The sequence below is a fragment of the Ochotona curzoniae genome, unplaced genomic scaffold (assembly GCF_017591425.1).
Source record: "Ochotona curzoniae isolate NIBS_2020 unplaced genomic scaffold, NIBS_Ocur_1.0 scaffold_4701, whole genome shotgun sequence".
NCBI classification, from domain to species: domain Eukaryota; kingdom Metazoa; phylum Chordata; class Mammalia; order Lagomorpha; family Ochotonidae; genus Ochotona; species Ochotona curzoniae.
This window is the reverse complement of record NW_024467122.1, coordinates 24,713,283-24,731,821: the sequence shown is the minus strand read 5'-3', so window position 1 is coordinate 24,731,821 and position 18,539 is coordinate 24,713,283. Positions and strand designations below refer to the sequence as shown.

The following is an 18,539-nucleotide window of genomic DNA, read 5'->3' as shown; positions in this document are numbered from 1 at the left end:
AATAAAATTTTCTATTGCACCCTGTATTCATTACCACTATTAGACTAAAATATATCATTACTATCATTTACTATCATTCATGCTTCACTACAAGTATTTGATATTTAAAAAGTGAATTAACAGCTGTGTTCGCTGAGAGGAAAGGCGGGGTGTGCGGAGGCTGGCTTGGCCTCGCTGAGAACACCCTTGGTGGACGAGAGATAATGCTTGGCTGAGGATGCGCAGCACCAACCTGCTGGCTGCCAAGACTGCAAGCCTGGAAGAGCAGCTGCAAGGTTGGGGAGCTGTGATGCTCAGGGTGGATAAAGTGCTCCGCTGGGAAATGGCGTGGTCGCCCGCTGGTGTTCCTGATTATCTACTAACTGGATCCATCCATTCTGTCCGGTGTTTCCTGTTTCGTCATGTTTTCTGTGCTTGGCTGACTGCCTTGTTCCCATCCTAGCACCTAGGATTTTTGGCTCTAATAAATGGACCACCGAGCAGCAGCAGAGTTTCCGTGAAATCTGCAGCAATGCAGTGAAGACACCACACCGTGCTCCGGGCTGGTGGAGGCGCCTCTTCACACTCAAGGAGGAGAAGCTGAAAACGTACCTCACAATCATGATCCTTTCTCTTGCTGCGGTGGCTGGGTGGAACAGCAAGTCCCCACCCTGCTTCTCACCTATCTGATAGTGACGTTCTTACTGTTGCTTCCTGGACTGAACCGACATGGGAGCGTTTCGATGTGCCTTGGAAAGCCCAAGAGGGAGATAAACAAGCTTCTCAAACAAAAGGAAAGGAAAAACGAATAGTGCACCTGCTTTGTTTCTGTGGTTAATGGAGTATGCATTGTCCCCAGAAACCACCTCTCCCTGTTGCTGAAATGTTACAGAAATTGATTTTTTTTCTTTTTTTTTGCTCTCCTTCACTTTGCCCTTAGTGAAAATTCAGACATGCCAAGTAAGGCTGTATGCATAGTGTCTGCTTGTCAGCTGGAGCTGGGTGCATCCTTAGCAGTTGGCCTTACACGAACTGTTCTTTAGTGAATATGATTTGCTTTGATTTTTCTTAACCAGCATTCATTTTTCCCTTTTAGACAGCCTCCTCAAAAATAACTGAGCGATGAGCCTTACCCTTTCATCCAGTTTACAGTAACATTGCAAACTGTTGATCTTTGCTTTAGCTCACACAGGTTAGTCTGCTGTTAGACCGCTTAAAGCACTGTGTTTGTAATGACAGAGACCAAGTTCACCACTTCTGATGAAAAGACCAATTAAGAGTCATTCCTCATTCTGCTTCCTTGCCCTGGGAGAGAATTTCCCAGGAAATAAAGTGAAAATTCCATGCTTAGGAGGTGCAGGTTTTTCCTAGCAGTCTAGGGCAGCAAGGGCCTTTCCGCGTGGTTGGGAACAGGATAGGCTGACACTCCTTGTCCCCTTGCACTTGGGCTTCAAGCTAGAAGACCTCCCAAATGATGAGACTGAGGATGTGTGGCATACTTGTAATTCCACTTTGTAGCTGACTTGTCAAGTACACAGCAGGTTAAGACTCCCATGTCTATCTGACCATGAACTCCAAGATTAGCCCAAGACTGGACAAATGTCTTTCTGTGTCATCTTACCCTACTAATTTCTGAGACTGAAATGGGTCTTTAAACAGAAGCCTCAAAATTCTCATGCAGTACTGGCCCTAGGCCAATTCCTATTGGTCTGACATAGGAGGACCCTGCTTGTGTCAAAACCTTTTTTCCCTAGGTATTTCTTTGAAAAGACAAGGGCTGTTGATGGGGGCAGACTTTGAGCAATGACAGTTGGCCTCTAGCTACACAGGTATTGGAATAACTCGTAAAGTCTCCTATAAACGTTCTGCACTTCTTGGCAGCTCAAAGTTTATAGTTGATGTCTGTAGGAATAAACCTCGAAGGGCCAAAAATGTGAACTATTTGGGAACAAGTCTTGAACTGATTAACTAGCTGTTATATAGTTCTGTGAATTTATTGCACTGATGTTGTGAAACCTGCGCTTCGTGGTCTCTCTGTCCCAACATAGGTGTTGTTTCAATATTACTGTGAACACGGGCTCCCATTGTAGCACATGTTTTTTATTTATGTTTCATGTAAGAATGCCCTGATTTTTTTGTGTTTCCTCCTTGTAAATAAACCTGTCTTCCTATACAGATTTTTCAGTCTGAATATGCATTCTACCAGTTAACTACTTTTGCAGTTTTAATCCTGTATTATTTCTTCTATTTTGTTTTGTGTAAAAGGGGAAAAAGCAAAATAAACTTGAATATCTCTCAAAAAAAGTGAATTCACTTACAAATCCAAATGACTACTTTATATCTCAGAATGTAATTCAACACGTAAATCACCATGTTATTACTTTTGGATTTTCAACATTTCTTCTTTCTAAATGACCTTACTTGTTAATTTATAGAATTTTTAGTTATTAGTAAGTGTCCCACTCCCCAGAGTGTACTGGGTATGTAGAATAATTTAATTATTTATGTATATAAATTGATAATACCGACTAACCACAATGACTATATAATGAAGCACTTTCACTTCAATTTTGAACCAGGTCTCTCTGCACATGTGCTAAAATAGGACAGTTTTACAGTGGGTGAATTTCCATTTTGTTAGAAGACTTTAACCATAAGTTAAACCACAAAGTGGACCTTCTCTGGGAGAGTATGAAGGCGACAAGAGTCTTTAGTTCGTCTGCTGGAGGAGATCCTGTGGCCCTTTCCCCAAACACTCAAGTGTAACTTGCTGCCTGATACACATACAGAAGGATACAGGTGATCACATACTTTTCTTAGTTCTTTCTAATTGCTCAAAGCCAGAAAAGTTCTATTTCCTTTTTTCATATCTAAGTCACTCCCCTATGATAACTCCATTAGCTAACTGTATATTACTGTCAGAGAATAATTATAGAAAATTTTGATAACTGGTTTTAATATGAATCTGAAGAAACTCCCACTTTTGGAACATTTTAAAAAACATGTAAATAATGGAGTACATTTCAAGATACAAGAAAACAAAATTTTATGCAGTTAATTCAGTATGATGAAATTACAACATAATGTATAGTTTATATGGCACAGTTTTAATATATTGGAAAATGTTGTCAGAAAAGAATATTAGTTATAGTTAAGCCTTAAAGTCATTAAGCCTAGATTCTAATTGTACCAATTCATTTAAATCATCTTCTTAAGGGATTAGTATGGTGGCATAGCAAAGTTATCTTCTACTTGCTAGTGCCAGCATCCCATATGGAAACCAGTTTGTGTCCTAGCTCCTCTACTTCTGATCCAGCTCTCTGCTTATGGCTGGGAAGGCAGCATAATGTGGCCCATGTCCTCACATGGGAAACCAGCAAGAGACTCTTGGCTCCCAGGTTTGGGACAGCTCAGCTCTGGCCACTGCAGCCATTTGGAGAGTGAACCAGCAAACAGACACTTCCTCCTTCCATCTCTCCTTCTCTATCTGCAAAATTTCTCCATTTCAAATAAAAGTAAATATTTAAAAATAAATCATCTCCTTAAAATAATTATCATTCAATTTCATCTGTATAAAAATTATCACATCTGAATCTGTATACTTTTACTTTAATTCTCACATCACGTATCTCAATATGCTTTCAGCATGCAACCAGGGCTTCTTCTTGGGGCGCAAGTTACTGATTTCAGTACATTATGTTCTCACATTGGATTAAGAATCAATTGTAGTTTGTGCTGCAGTTCCTCTTCAAATACATCTTCTGCTATATTTCCTCTTCAAATAAATCTTAACAGAGACTCAAAATGGCAACTCATATCTTTATACAAAAGTTCACAATAATTGCAACTAGAATTAAATCTCAACACATATTGTTCCTTTCCATTATCAACAAATCGCTACTGAACATAGAAATCATTAGTTGGCAGTAATTTTGATTCTAGCAAGAAAGAACCTTTTGAAAAGATTTTAATAGCTGTGGGATTAATGTAAAAAATGATAGCTTGTGCTTATGGACGTTCTTTCGACTCATTCACAATTTAATTACTAATCTGCTTATACCACTTTTCCTCATTCATGTGCGAGTTGCCTACTTCAAATTATTAGTAATATCTTATTGTCCTAGAAAAAGCCATTTCTAAGACAAATCATCTGAGTAGCAAGTAATTTTCAGAAGTGCCAGTAGCAAATATTCTTTAGAAGTGTTCATAGAGTAAGGTTGCTATGATAATTACACACTTATAAAACGTATGACACTTATTGTCAGTACACTGGAATTACACAATTCTTATCAATACCAGGCATGCCACAACTACTAGAGGCTTTGACATGCAAATTTCTGGAAAACTTAGAAGAAATTCATAGATTTCTGGATTCATTCAAAACTGAGTCATGGAACAGAAAATCTGAATAGATCAACAACAAGGGCTTAGATGGAATATCTAATGAAGAACCTTGAAATAAAGAGAAAACAAATGTCAGACAGCTTCACTGCTGAATTTTTTTTTAAGATTTATTTATTTTTTTTATTGGAAAGGCAGATATAAAGAGAGGAGGAAAGACAGAGAGGAAAGATCTGTCCCAAGGTTCACTCACTAAGCGACCACAACAGCTAGAGCTGAGCCAATCCAAAGCCAGGAGTCCAGAGCCTCCTCTGGGTCTCCCACATGGGTGCAGGGTCCCAAGGCTTTGGGGTGTCCTCTACTGCTTTCCCAGGCCACAAGCAGGGAGCAAGATGGGAAGTGAGGCTGCCCGGATTAGAGCCATATGAGATACCCATGTGTTAAAGGCGAGGACTTTAGCCATTAGGTTATTGCGCTGGGCCCTAGAGAAAGCATCTTATAAATGTAATATCCTTCAATGATTTTTTACAAAAGGCAGGGCATTGAATAGGAGAAAAGCTGGAAGAATTTTCAATAAAATCTGAGTCTGTTAAGATCTTCCAGGAACAAGAACACAACATTTTGTGCCCTATGCCCTCAGGACAGTAAATAAAGAATCTCCCACATAGGATTCTTACATTGCATTTCAAAGGACCAATCTTATCTGACTCCCACTCCAGCCATGCATTTCCTTACTCCCCCCACCCCTGCCCTGAGCAAGACCTACCAAAGTAGATATAACTCTGGAAAAGCTAGTGGTCCCCAACCACTCCTCCATTCTCTTGGAATTCCCCCAACCCTAGGAACACTGTCAAGACTCAAATGAAAAAGCCCAGCCTGGCGAAGGACTGGCCTTGTCCATAAGTGCACTCCATCTATGCCTGGGCAAATGGCCGCCTTTTTAGTTAACTCTAATAAATTCAATTTGGCTGTGGATTCCTACACCATCTTTCTCTATTTCTTTGTTCTGTTTGTTTTCTAATGTTTATAACTACTAAAAAGTATGATGTGTACTCAATTTTTTATACTATATTTATTGACTTCCAAAAATGTGACAAAATGTAATATTTGTCGTACTGTCTGGCGTATTAATGATCTCTAGTTCTATCCATTTTGTAGCAAATATCAGGATTTCATTCTTCTTATGGCTGAGTAGTGAAAGTGAACAGGAAAATTTAGAATAGAGAAATTTAATTTACTTCTTTGCCTTCTGTGCTATGCTTGTCTTGCTTGCTGAGAATAGCTGAATAGGACTTCTCTTAAAAATGATTAAGTTCGGGCCCAGCGCAGTGGTGCAAGTGGTTAAGGTCCTCGCCTAGCACGCCCGGGATCCCATATGGGCGTCGCTTCTAATCCCGGCAGCCCCACTTCCCTTCCAGCTCCCTGCCTGTGGCCTGGGAAAGCAGTCGAGGATGGCCCAAGCTTTGGGACCCTGCACCCACGTGGGAGACCCGGAAGAGGCACCTGGCTTCGGATCGGCATAGCATCGACCGTTGTGCTCACTTGGGGAGTGAATCATCGGATGGAAGATCTTCCTCTCTGTCTCTCCTCTCTGTATATCCGCCTTTCCAATGAAAAAATAATAAAAATAAATCTTTAAAAAAAAAATGATTAAATTCAATTGGGATTCAGGAGACAAACTTCAACAGTGGCCCTGAGATAAGTATCTCAGGAGAAAACAAGGTAAAATAGTGAGGAGCCGGAAAGTCCCTGACTTCTTGAAGGAGGCTCCAAAGGTTTGAGAAAAGCAAACTCAAGGAAAATTGTGACAAGGAACTGAAAGAAACAGCAGTCTTATAATGTAATGGTCAGAAAAAAAGCCCCTAGCTTTATGATTTTATGGTTTTAGCCCTTACCCTTTTTTGCAAGTGATTTTAAAATGCTGTGTAAGTGATTTTGGCCTATAAAAAGAATGTTGTGTCATGGCTCACTGCTGGTGTGTCTGCCCTCCTGCGTGAGGAACTGGCCCCAGCCCCAGCGCAATGGTACTTGAATAAAACCTCACGCTTTTGCATCAAGCCTCGTCTTCGCTGATCACTGGGGAGACTCACTTTCTCGATGGACAGTAAGGTCGTCCTCACTTTCGGGTGCCTTACAAAAGCTAAGCTAAAAAGGCATTCTGCATGATTCCAACTGTATTACACCATGAAAAAGGAAAAAATTACAGGGACAGTAAAAGGAATCTTAGTTGCTGGGAACCACAGAGAAGGCATGAAAAAAGTCAATGGGGTATAGAAGATATCTTAGAATAAGGAATTTAGGGCCTGCTGCAATAGCCTCACAGCTAAAGTCCTCACCTTTAATGCACCAAGATCCCATAAGGGTGCCAGTTCTAATCTCAGCAGCCTCGCTTCCCATCCAGTTCCCTGCTTGTGACCTGGGAAAGCAATAAAGGACAGCATAAAACCTTGGGATCTTGTACCCATGGGAGAGACCTAGAGGAGGCTCTGTACTCCTGGCTTCTGGTAGGCTCAGCTTCAGCTGTTGTGGCCACTTGGGAGGTGAACTATTGGACAGATCTTCTTCTCTGTCTTTCCTCCTCTCCGTTTTTCTGACTTTCTGATAAAAATAAATAGATCATTAAAAACAATAAGAAATTTTTTATAAGATGCCACAAATAATAGATATGATTGTAAGCACGTTAATCTACATGGAATGTAAAATACCAAGTGTAAAACTTCGAACATTTATATTTCTGTGTCTCATTATGCTGTGAGCCTAAAAAAAAATCCTAAAGAATTGAAAATGTAAGACATTACAGAAATCTAAAGCAAAACAGCAGAAGCATTGACTTTGTAACCAATCGAGTATTTTTGGATCAATAGTTATAGTATCACAACCTGCTTTAGAAGAGGGAGCCACCTTTGTCCCATACAACCTCAGCAGGACAACAGACACGGTCACGACAGACACGTAAATGGAGAGATTCCTCAGGTCTTAGAAACAAATATGCTCAGAATAAGCAACTAGTTTCAAACTGCAAAATGTATTTGAAGTAGATTTTTGGTAAGGCTTGAGTTCCAGACCATTGGTAATTGAGAGGCCAATCAATGAGCTAGACTAGATGAGCTAGGACCTGTGTAACAACCAAAGAACACAAAGCAAAGAGCATCAGAACTTTGACATGGGAATAATAAGGGCAAATACACTAAACAAGTCTCAACATACTTGGCAAAAATTTTACATATAGTAAGAGTACAAATTTAATTAATTGTATGGGCCCGGAGGCATGGCCTAGTGGTTAAAGTCCTTGCCTTGATCGCCCCGGGATCCCATATGGGTGCCAGTTCTAATCCCAGCAGCTCCACTTCCCATCCAGCTCCCTGCTTGTGGTCTGGGAAAGCAGTCGAGGACGGCCCAACCTTGGCACCCTGCACCTGTGTGGGAGACCCGCAAGAAGTTCCTGGATCCTGGCTTTGGATTGTCACAGCACCAACCATTGCGCTCACTTGGGGAGTGAATCATCGGACGGAAGATCTTCTTCTCTGTCTCTTCTCCTCTCTGTATATCTGACTTTCCAATAAATAAATAAATCTTTAAAATAAAAAAAATTTAAAAATAAAATAATTGTATGCATAAATTATGTGTTATTTTTATTTTATTATTTTTATGTATTTTATTTGTGTGTTTAGTCACTCAAGTTGCTTATTGATTTATATACTTAAAAAATAAATTTGAGGTTAAATTTCATTTACTATAAGTTCTGCATCCATGGCATGTTTCCTAAGTCAAATGGATTTCCGAAACTTAGATTCATGATCTAGTTTCTTGAGAAGGACCAATCAAGTGACAAGGATGCACATAAATCAAACCAGCCACATACATAATTCTTTTTGTTTTTCATTTTACACCTCTGCATTCCATTTACATTTGTCTAGCCGTATGTACAAGTTAGCTTTATTTATTTATTTTTTTTCCCTGAAAGGTCAAGCAAGACTTTTTCTGGTCAGCAGATCTTATTGAATAATGTCTTGGAAATAAAACATTGCCTTTCACATGATATTTAGAAATGAACACAAGTAAGCATTTTAATAGCATTTATTATTTACATAAACACATTAACCAGTTGCCATTTAAAAGAAAATGAAATGCAGTACATTTCAAAACAGACTAAGTTTAATACTGCTTGTTCAAAACATTTTGAATTCTTGAAAATACAAATTTCTTTCAAGAAATAGGTCAGGCAAAAATCAGTATCTGTTAGTAGAAAGTCAGTACGATGAACAGCAAATCCATAAAAGGAGCAGGAGAGCATACTTTGTTTGTGACTGTGGAAGGACCTGAGCCAGAAGCAATGACTACAAGGATTACACTGCAGTAACATCTATTTCATAGTGCAGCAGAAGATGCCAAAGCCTTTTTTTTTTTTTTTTTGCATTAAAAACACTCCTGACCACTGAGGTGATACACAGTCAGCAAATGCTCACATTTCACTCTTTGATTTCATCTGACGCTTTAACTCATTGAATGTTAGCACTGGAAGGACCTCAGAGAATATGTCAGGCAAACCCCTCATGGTGCAAGTAAAAATGCATCAGATTTTCCACCAAAACATCTGAGTTAATATTCTATCCAGCATTTATTGGTTGATTTTCTTTAAAAATATTCAAACGTGGAGTCTAATTTCCACATGTGCAAATCAGGGATAAGGATATCTGCCTTGCAAATTTGTAGTGGTAACTGTGTGAGCTACTTTTTGTCATTATAAACAAATAACTACAAACTCAGTTATTTATTTTTTTTTATTTTTATTATTTTTTCATTGGAAAGGCGGATATACAGAGAGGAGAGACAGAGAGGAAGATCTTCCGTCCAATGATTCACTCCCCAAGTGAGCGCAACGGGCCGATACTATGCCAATCCGAAGCCAGGAGCCTCTTCCGGGTCTCCCACGCGGGTGCAGGGTCCCAAAGCTTTGGGCCGTCCTCGACTGCTTTCCCGGGCCACAGGCAGGGAGCTGGAAGGGAAGCAGGGCTGCCGGGATTAGAACCGGCGCCCATATGGGATCCCGTGCGTGCAAGGTGAGGACCTTTAACCACTTGCGCCACTGCGCTGGGCCCTACAAACTCAGTTATTTAAAACAATATAAATGTGTCATCATAACAATGTTAAGGTCAGAGGTCTGAAATGGATTGTAGCAGAATAAGTTTCCTTAGCTTTACAGAAGCTCCTGAATTTCTTTGTTACAGCTTCACATTAACACATTTCCCTTCCTGTCTTATACATATCCTTGTGATTAGATGAGCTCCACACAGATAGAATAAGCTACTCTACCCATGCCAAACTTAGCTGATGACCAACCGTAGTGTCATTAGGAACCTTAAAATACCCCTTCCAATTTGCATAACATTCTTTTAAAATATACATATATTATTTATTTATTAATTATTATTATTATCATTTTATAATACAGTTTCATAGGCACTCGGATTTTCCCATCCCCTCCTCTAATTCACCCCACTCAATGAGTTCTCCCATATCATTATAACATCATAGTTCCTCGTAAACAGTCCTATGTCCCTCATGGCAGGCATGGATGATGGCAGAGAGTCCAGCATCCCATTGTCCAGACACATTCAACATTCTACAGGTTCTAAAGATCAGGACCTGGACATCTGTTGGTGGGGCACTATAACAATTACTGAAAGTATAGTTGACTCTCAAAAATAAACAGCCGTGGTGCAAAGTATACTTCATCCCTTCGACTAAATAATACCAACTTCAAACCAGCTGGCCATATAACTTAGTAGACAGAGCATGATTTTGTTAGAAAAAAATCTAGTGAAAACAAAACAGTTTAAATTCTCAAAAAAAAAAAAAAAAGGACAGGCTACTTATTTTTATGGGGTTTTTGTGTGTAAAACGATTTTAACTTTAAAATTATTATGATGAGCTCTCAAGGTAGAAAAAAATGCAGTCTATAAAAATACACTGTTAGAAAGACATCTAATTTCTATAAAAATCATTAACTTTATATGTTTTATTCTCATTTTCATTACATTTGAGATCAATGAGAAGCTAAAGAAATTGATGGAGGATTTGCTTGAAAATCCCTACCATTTAATAAGATTTAAATGTTACCAACTCTTTGACTACACATTTTGACATTAAAGATTCTTAAAACTAATGGGTACATCTTAGTGTTAAATGAACACAAGAGTTTAAATAGCCTTTATATACTGTCTCAACCATCTCCTTGGGGTTGAACTTTGGGACCCTGGGCTTTGGGTAAATGAGACCCGTTTCTGAGCAATGTGGGCCAAGTAATTCCTTACGACTACAAATTTGTTGTCTGCAAATGCATAAAGACACTAAGCTACTTTTCCAAAGATTCTGGGTGATGGGAGCCTCTCTTTTTTCATGATTATATTTTTATAGGATGACTCCTAGATACTTAGGAAAGTCCTGGGTTGTACAAAATTTGTATCTCAAAGGCACAGAAAAAGAATTTACTGTTCCAAGTTTTGTAAAGTGATTGTTTCAATAGGAGAAAGGAAATCAGGTCTTAAAATTAGACATAAACTAATATGGAGTTTTATTATGATAAAAGGAATCCTATTGGCAAATATCAAACTTTTATTCAAAGTCTTTCAGGTACAAGAATGCAGGGCTTTGTTGCTAAATGCATACATTACAGACTTACTTCTACAAACAGAATTTGCTTAATTCACTCAGACTTTCACTATCAAATAATTAAAATGTACCTCTTTATTATATCAATAATGGAAGTTCATACAGTGTAATGTATTATTTGAATATCTTTGAGATATTACTCATTAGACAAACAAGTCATACCAGTTTACTAGGTTAATAGCATCCAGGGGATATTCACAGATGTAAACAGACAGAAATGTTTTTGATGTTACTGAATGTAATCAACAAATAAAACATTCACCCATTTTCCCTTGTCTTTGCTTCTTTCATTATTTCACTCCTAAATTACTAAATATCTTCTCCAAAAAAAATCCTACCTACTCATTTGTATAATGTTCCTTTATATTCTTAAAAGTAGGAGTAGCAGTTAAAATAAATGAAAGTTATTGTAAACAAAATTCACTGGAATAGGTGCTCTTGGTTGCTTTTTCAAAAGATTTATTTATTTATATTGCAAAGACAGTTTTACAGAGAGGAGAGATAAAGATGTTTCATCTGCTGCTTCACTCCCCAAGTGGGCACAATGCCTGGAGTTAAGCCAATCCAAAGCCAGGAGGCAGGAGTTTCTTCCTGGTGTCCCATGTGGGTGCAGCATCCCAAGGCTTTGAGCCATCCTCTACTGCTTTCCCAGACCACAAGCAGGGAACTGGATGGGAAGTGGAGCAGCCAAGACAAGAACTGGTGCCCACATGGGATTCAGCCACATGCAAGGCGAGGATTTAGTTCCTAGGCTACTGTATCTGGCTCTCTTAGTTGCTTTTTGAACTTTAATATAGAGATATTTCTGAGAAAAACATTCTTAAACTATTACATAAATCTGTGGATTTTAGTCTTTCATTTCCTTTTCACAAACTTTAGAAACATTCTAGCTTATTTCTCCAGTTTTTTGGTATGTATACATTTACCAATTTTAGTCATATGTCTACCCCGTTTCTTTTCCTGAGTAATTCACTTAGTACTCAACAGACATTTAATGGACACCCAATGCATATTAGGTGATGTAAAATCATTGTCAATACAATTAGGAATTCAATGTAATTTATATTCAACACTTACTACAGTTCTCACATAATCAAAACATAGCATGATACGAGACACTAGACATTAAATATAAGCATCACCAGTGAAGTGTCTAAAGCTGCAGAAGATGAGAAAGTAATACTTCAACATGGTGCCTTCTGTTATACACAGAATAGTAAGAGTGCCAGAAATGTCTGCCAGTGAAGAGGTGGACTTATCTTGACTGAGAAATAACACAACCAGACACATTTATGACTGAGAAGTTAAGGACATTATGCTACACTACTTAAAATGGTTATAGCAGTGATTATTCAATCAGCAGCAAATGCAAAAAACATTCATTATGGTGGTGGTATGCACCTTTTCTGCTATTATTACTACCACTGATATTGATCATAATTATAGTAATGATAATAATCTTGGAATCAAAATTAATATATGCCCTTTATATCTTAGTCTATAGTATCATTAAATAAAATTTATAGTTTCACATGGAACCTAATATATATATAAGCATATAAAATGATGTGGTTTCAGGGTCTAAAACAAAACCTTCTATTGATTGCAGGGACTCCAGAGTCACTTATGTGTAGGATACAGCTCCAGTTGTTTGATCTTGTTAAACAAGAAAGGTTTTAATCATTTCTTAATATCCAAGAAGAAAGCACAAGGAGTAATAAAGTAGCTTAGCTTCTATATTAAAAATTGCAAAATATTACTACTTCCGTTTAGATAACAAACTCCAGCCAATTATGCCTATATTTTAGAGATTAGTTGTTTGCCTCCAGAAAGCATGCAGAATTGAATGATAGCTTGTACTTCGGTGGAATTTTCTGACCAGAGCAGTTCTGATTTCAAATATTATTCTATTTATTATCCTAAATGATAAAAATGAATGAAACAACAAAGTTGGCTCATTTATTGTTGAGGTTCATGGAAAGAACAAACTACCAACAAATAGCTTCCCCACAAACAGTAAAGCACGTGAAAATGAACCACCATGTGCATGAAGCATGGTCTGCTGGGGACAACCCAGAAGACAGCCACGGGAGAGCAAATGTGCTTCACAGCCGAGCCTTCCAAGGGACAAGCCTCTTTTTCAGCTAGTGCTTATGACACAACCTAAGCAAGATAAAGGGAAGATAAATAGTTCCGTGGCTGAAGATGGCAGTCCCATCATAGCGGAGTGATGACCACTGCCCCTCCTGCTGCACCGTAGTTTTAAAAACATGTCCCAATGGTGAGAAATACCTTTTGAGGACCCAAGGTGGGAGAATGAGACCCAAAAGGGAAATGAGAAATCTGTACTATGACTTTATTTTCCTTTACCCATAATGTTCAATTAATAAATTCATTTCCTCAAGAGTTTGGAGCACAAAATGCATTATTTAGTGAAACTATATAAATAAATTAAATGCTTAATTGGTTGTCATATTATTTATGGTGGCATTAACTTCATTCTGCAAGAGATTATACAAGCTCACTGATAATTCTAAGCCTCAGTTTCCTCATGTGTAAAATGAGGATAAACATTGATCTGTTGCATATTAGCATGTGGATTAAATACAATAAATATTTTTTTTTCTAGAAAAAGCCAGATTGTAAATATTTTCTACTGTGTAGGTTATACATAGTGTTGGCCACAGCTATCCAAGGATGGTGATAGTAGCATAGAAATATCTACAGGCAATATGCAGAGAAATAAATGTTGCCGTGTTCCAGTAAAAAATAAGAAGCAGGCCAGATGTGGATTTCAGACCATTGTTACGGATACTGCCGTAAGATGTGAGGAATTGTAAAGGTTTAATCACGTTACAGTCACTATTATTGGCTGTTATTATTCATCTTTATGTTATTTAATTTTTTATGGTAATCACAAGAGTAATTTAAAGTTTATTGTTTATAAATTAAAAACATTTTCAATATGTTGATCACTACGTTAGATTATTTACATAATACTCTATTTCCCCTGGATTAAACTGCAGGTTTTAGCATATGAAGATGGGCTTTCCCGGGGCCTGTCTTGTGGTCTAATGTGTTAAGCCATTGCCTGCAGTGCTGGCTTCCCATTATTGCTCTGATTGGAACCCCAGCTGTGTCATTTCCGTTGCAGTCCCCTTCAAATGCACCTGGGAAAGTAGAGAAAGTGTGTTTGTTCCCTTCAACTACCTGGGATACACAGATGAAGCCCTGACTCCTGACTTTGGTCAGGCTTAGTTCCAGCCATGAGGCTTTTGGGGAAGTAAATCAGCAGGTGGGAGATCCTTATTTCTCCTCTATCTTTTAAATAAATAAAATAAATGTTTCTATAAATATTCCAATTTATCCTATTTTCTAAAGAAGTATTTATGTATGAATGACAGAGAAAGAGAAAGAAAACTCTTTCATCTGCCAGTCACTCCCCACATGGCCATAACGGCAAAGATTGGGTCAGGATGAAGGAGGCAGTCTAGAACTTAGACTAGGTTTCCTAAACAGGTACAGGAGCCCCAGAACTTGGATCATCTTCCAATGCTTTCCCAGATTCATTAACAAGAAGCTGGATCAGAAGTGGAGCAACTAGACTTGAACCAGAACCCTTAAGGAATGCCAGCACTACAGGCAGAAGCCTAACTTGCTATGCCACAGCACTGACTGCTAAAACTGAAATAATAATAATAACTAAAAAATATGAGCTTCCTAGAATAAAAAGTCTGCAAAGGTGAGAAATGAACTTAAAAGAACAAAAGGAAGATGCCTATACATATATATGTTATCAATTAAAATTAAGATAAATCTTAAATATAACCTTTTCCTTCATCGATGCTCAAATTCTAAAGCAAAAACTGAAGGCATCCATATCAAAAGATGTTAAATCATGTACAGAAAGTCACACGGCTTACATTCTTTCTCGTCTGTCACTATGCTATACTTTCTTGAAACATAAGTAGGATCTCAGAAATAATGATTTCAATAATCTTGGTTTCTCATAAAATTGTGAGGGAAATCCTTCAGTACTCTGTGGAAGTCATTTGGCAGGCAGGAAAGTAAAACAGCCAGTTAGCTCACTGACTCCAAGTGTCTGACTGAATCTAAATGACAGTTCCTACAAATGCACCCAAATGCACTGTGAAAAAATGTTTACAAAAATTATTATTCTATTTCAACAACTTGGCAAATTAAATATGTGATGGAAGAATTTTTAACTCAAAGAGGTAATACTCTAAATGTTAATTAATGTACCCTCTCAAAGTATGGGCGATAAATTATTGAAAGCAGAGGGTATGAAGCAGCAGGGGGTATTTCGCCAAAGGGGTCATCGAGATCTGGCTTAACATCTATGATTCAACGGACTTGAAGAGCACCAAAACAAGGCGATAAAGCTTGGAGCTGACATAACTACAAAAGGCATGTAAACATAATCTATAATTTAAATATCAGGAAAGATAAAAACTGCACTGAAGTAAGCACTATTAAAATAAAGTATTAAAAATGGAAGAAGCACCCAGCACAGTAGCCTAGTAACTAAAATCCTCACCTTGAACACCCCAGGATCTCATATTAGGAGCCACAGACTTATGGGCCTTAGACTTGGCAAGCCTGACAACCTCCTCCCTTGTTCCTGTTCAAATAATTAGCTCCTCCCCTGCTTCGATGGCTAGTTCCTCCCGTTTCAATATAAATGATTAGTTCCTCCCCTGCTTCAAGGAAGAGAATTACTTCAGGGGGCCCCTCCCCTTCCCCTCCTTCCCTAGAGAAGAAGGTTTATATATGAGGAGTAAAATACAGAGGATGATGCACTCTTTTCTGCCAAGTACGTGTGTCTGTGTGTTTCTTGGGCCAACAGCCCTGGGGCTATCAGCCCAGCATTCCCAGTCCACCCTGAGAGTTTGAACATGGTGTCCTATGGGTCGGGACACATAGAGATGCCGGTTTTAATTCTGGCGCCCCCACTTCCCATCCAGCTTCCTGCCTGTGGCCCGGGAAAGCAGTGGAGGACGGCCCAGAGCTTTGGGACCCTGCACCCGTGTGGGAGACCGGAAAGAAGTTCCTGGCTCCTGGCTTCGGATTGGCATAGCTGTGGCCATTGTGGCCACCTGGAAAGTCAATCATCAGAGGGAAGATCTTCCTCTTTTTCTTTCCTCCCCTCTGTAGCTCTAACTTTCCAATTAAAAGTTTTTTTAAAAGGAAGATTTATTATTGAACAAACACGACTAAGGTAATGGGAATGTTCTTCTTGCAGAACTTGTTCATAATCAGGACATTAAAACAAAATATTTGGCCCAGTGCAGTAGTCTAGTGACTGAAGTCCTTGCCTGCATCAGCCAGGATCTCCCATGGGCTCCAGGTCATGTCCCTGATGTTCCATTTCCCATCCAGCTCCCTGCTTGTGGCCTGGGAAAGCAGTTGAGGATCACCCAAAGCCTTGGGACCCTGCACCCATGTAGGATACCCATAGGAGGCTCCAGGCTCCTGGCTTTGGATTGGCACAGCTCTGGCCATTGTGGCCACTTGTAGAGTGAATCACTGGACAGATGATCTTTTCTCTCTGTCTCTCCTTCTTTCTGTGTCTGCCTTTCCAGTAAAATAAATTTAAAAATTAGCTAATTAAAATAATTTTGAGGTTAGCAATAAAAGTTTGGCTCAAATTCACAATGAACTTATGTGTATCTAGTTTTTTAAAACCTCACAATTTTAAATAATCCATAACTGAGAAACAAATTATAGTGCAAATTTAAAAATACAGAGAAAAATTTAAAGCAAGTCTTCTAATAAGATCTAAGACACAGCGAAATGAAATTTAGAAATAAATATGTGTAAACTCCAAAAGCAGGCAAGTAAAGAAATGATAACCAGGAAAAGGAAATGATTGCATATTAAGATAATGATCAGGAATCCTGAGATGCTAATAGTATTCTGTTTTTTAATCCAAAAAACACAAAGCAACTATGGAACAATCAGTATTAAAACTTACACATCAGTTCTCTGTTTGCAAGAGTGTTTGTTTTTTGTTTGTTTGCTTTTTGTTTTGTTTTAATCTCCTCTGCACCCACTGACTCTCTAATGCAGTCATAATATCCACTTGTCACGAACAGGCATGCACCTGCCTACAACCTTTACACGCATGATTCTTGATCCTACATCTTGTAAACACAACTGACTTCTTCCTTACCTAATTTTGTATATCTCAGAAACATTTTCCTTTTGCCCAGGCCTGCTTGAGTTCTATAATTCTTTCACATGTCAAAGTATCAGCAGGTTTTTGCCACATCAAACATCTGTCACAGCACCTCCTCTCCTGCTCTTTTGCACCTGAGCCATGGCATTCTCTTTGGTCTTGACTTCTTTACTTGCACACTGACAACCCTGCAGTCTCCCTTGCAATGCCCATATTGATTATCCAAAGAACAGTAAGAGTGTTCCTTTAAAACAGATTTTTTAAAAAAACAGTAGAGCGTATTTGAGTAAATCAAAGCAAAACAAAAACGATGCATGAGTGGAGCAGCTAGCAGAATCAGAGCAGGTTTTGAAAACTCTAGTCAACAACTGGATCAGACAGCATTTATAGAAAAAAGACATGAGGAAGGGAAGTCTGCAGTATCAGCCTGAGCCTCGTCAATCAACAGTCAGCTGGTTATAGCTTAATTGGTTAATTGCTATCATCTTTTATTTGAGAGGTTTCATTGGATTAGAGTTCTAAATAAAATCCTGAGGGAGGCTAAATAAAACCCTGAGGAAGGTTTAAACAGAACAAACCAATGTGGACTGTAATTACAATAGCTGAAGTTTGGCTACTTGAAGAAAGGCCCTATGGTCAAGTAACTAAATCAAAAATTTGACCAAGTTTCTGTTAAAAAAAACAAAAACACATTTAAGTGATCTCTTGTTTCACCCAAAGGAAAACTCAAAAGAGTTACAAAATGCTTCTTGGACCCCTGACAACCTTCCCTGTCATTTTCTGTCTTTGTTGCCTCTGCTCCCTTTGAGTTCTTTCTATCAAACATGACTTTGAAATGTTTCCTAGGAGACTGGAGGTTGCCTCAGTACCTGCTGCCTGGATCACTCCTCTGCCATTTATCCACACTGCTTGCCTCCTTCCTTCTATTGTGCTCTGCTCACGCTGTACCTCTTCTGAGGAATCTCCCCTATCTGTAGCTCACAGTTAGCATGCACTTCCACCTGCTGTCTCTTTTATTCATTCATTTAGTCCTCATTCATAAAGAAAAAGAAATCCTAAAAAGTTAAAGAATTATGATGAGTCAATCCAGTTTTGGGTGTTTAAAATACCATACAAATGATCAGCCACACACCTGCAGGGATGAAATAGGGCTGTTCTGGGATTCAATAGTGGCAGTGGAAAAACTCCCCAGTAAGGCTTCTATCAGAAGAGTGAAAAAAGGAAGAGAACACCTACATATATACAAAGAAACAAAAGTCACAGAGATGTTTCTTTTGAGGCTTTGCCTGCAATGCTTGACCAGCTAGTGATTTAGGGGAGTCCATTCTTATTTTCCTACCTCCTAAAA

The 18,539-nt window shown here is 38.6% G+C and overlaps 1 pseudogene; it reads left to right on the top strand.

Annotated features, from left to right (window-relative positions):
* The first annotated feature begins 214 nt into the window (after positions 1 to 214).
* Positions 215 to 791, top strand: LOC121149299 (annotated as a pseudogene).
* The last annotated feature ends 17,748 nt before the right edge of the window (positions 792 to 18,539 follow it).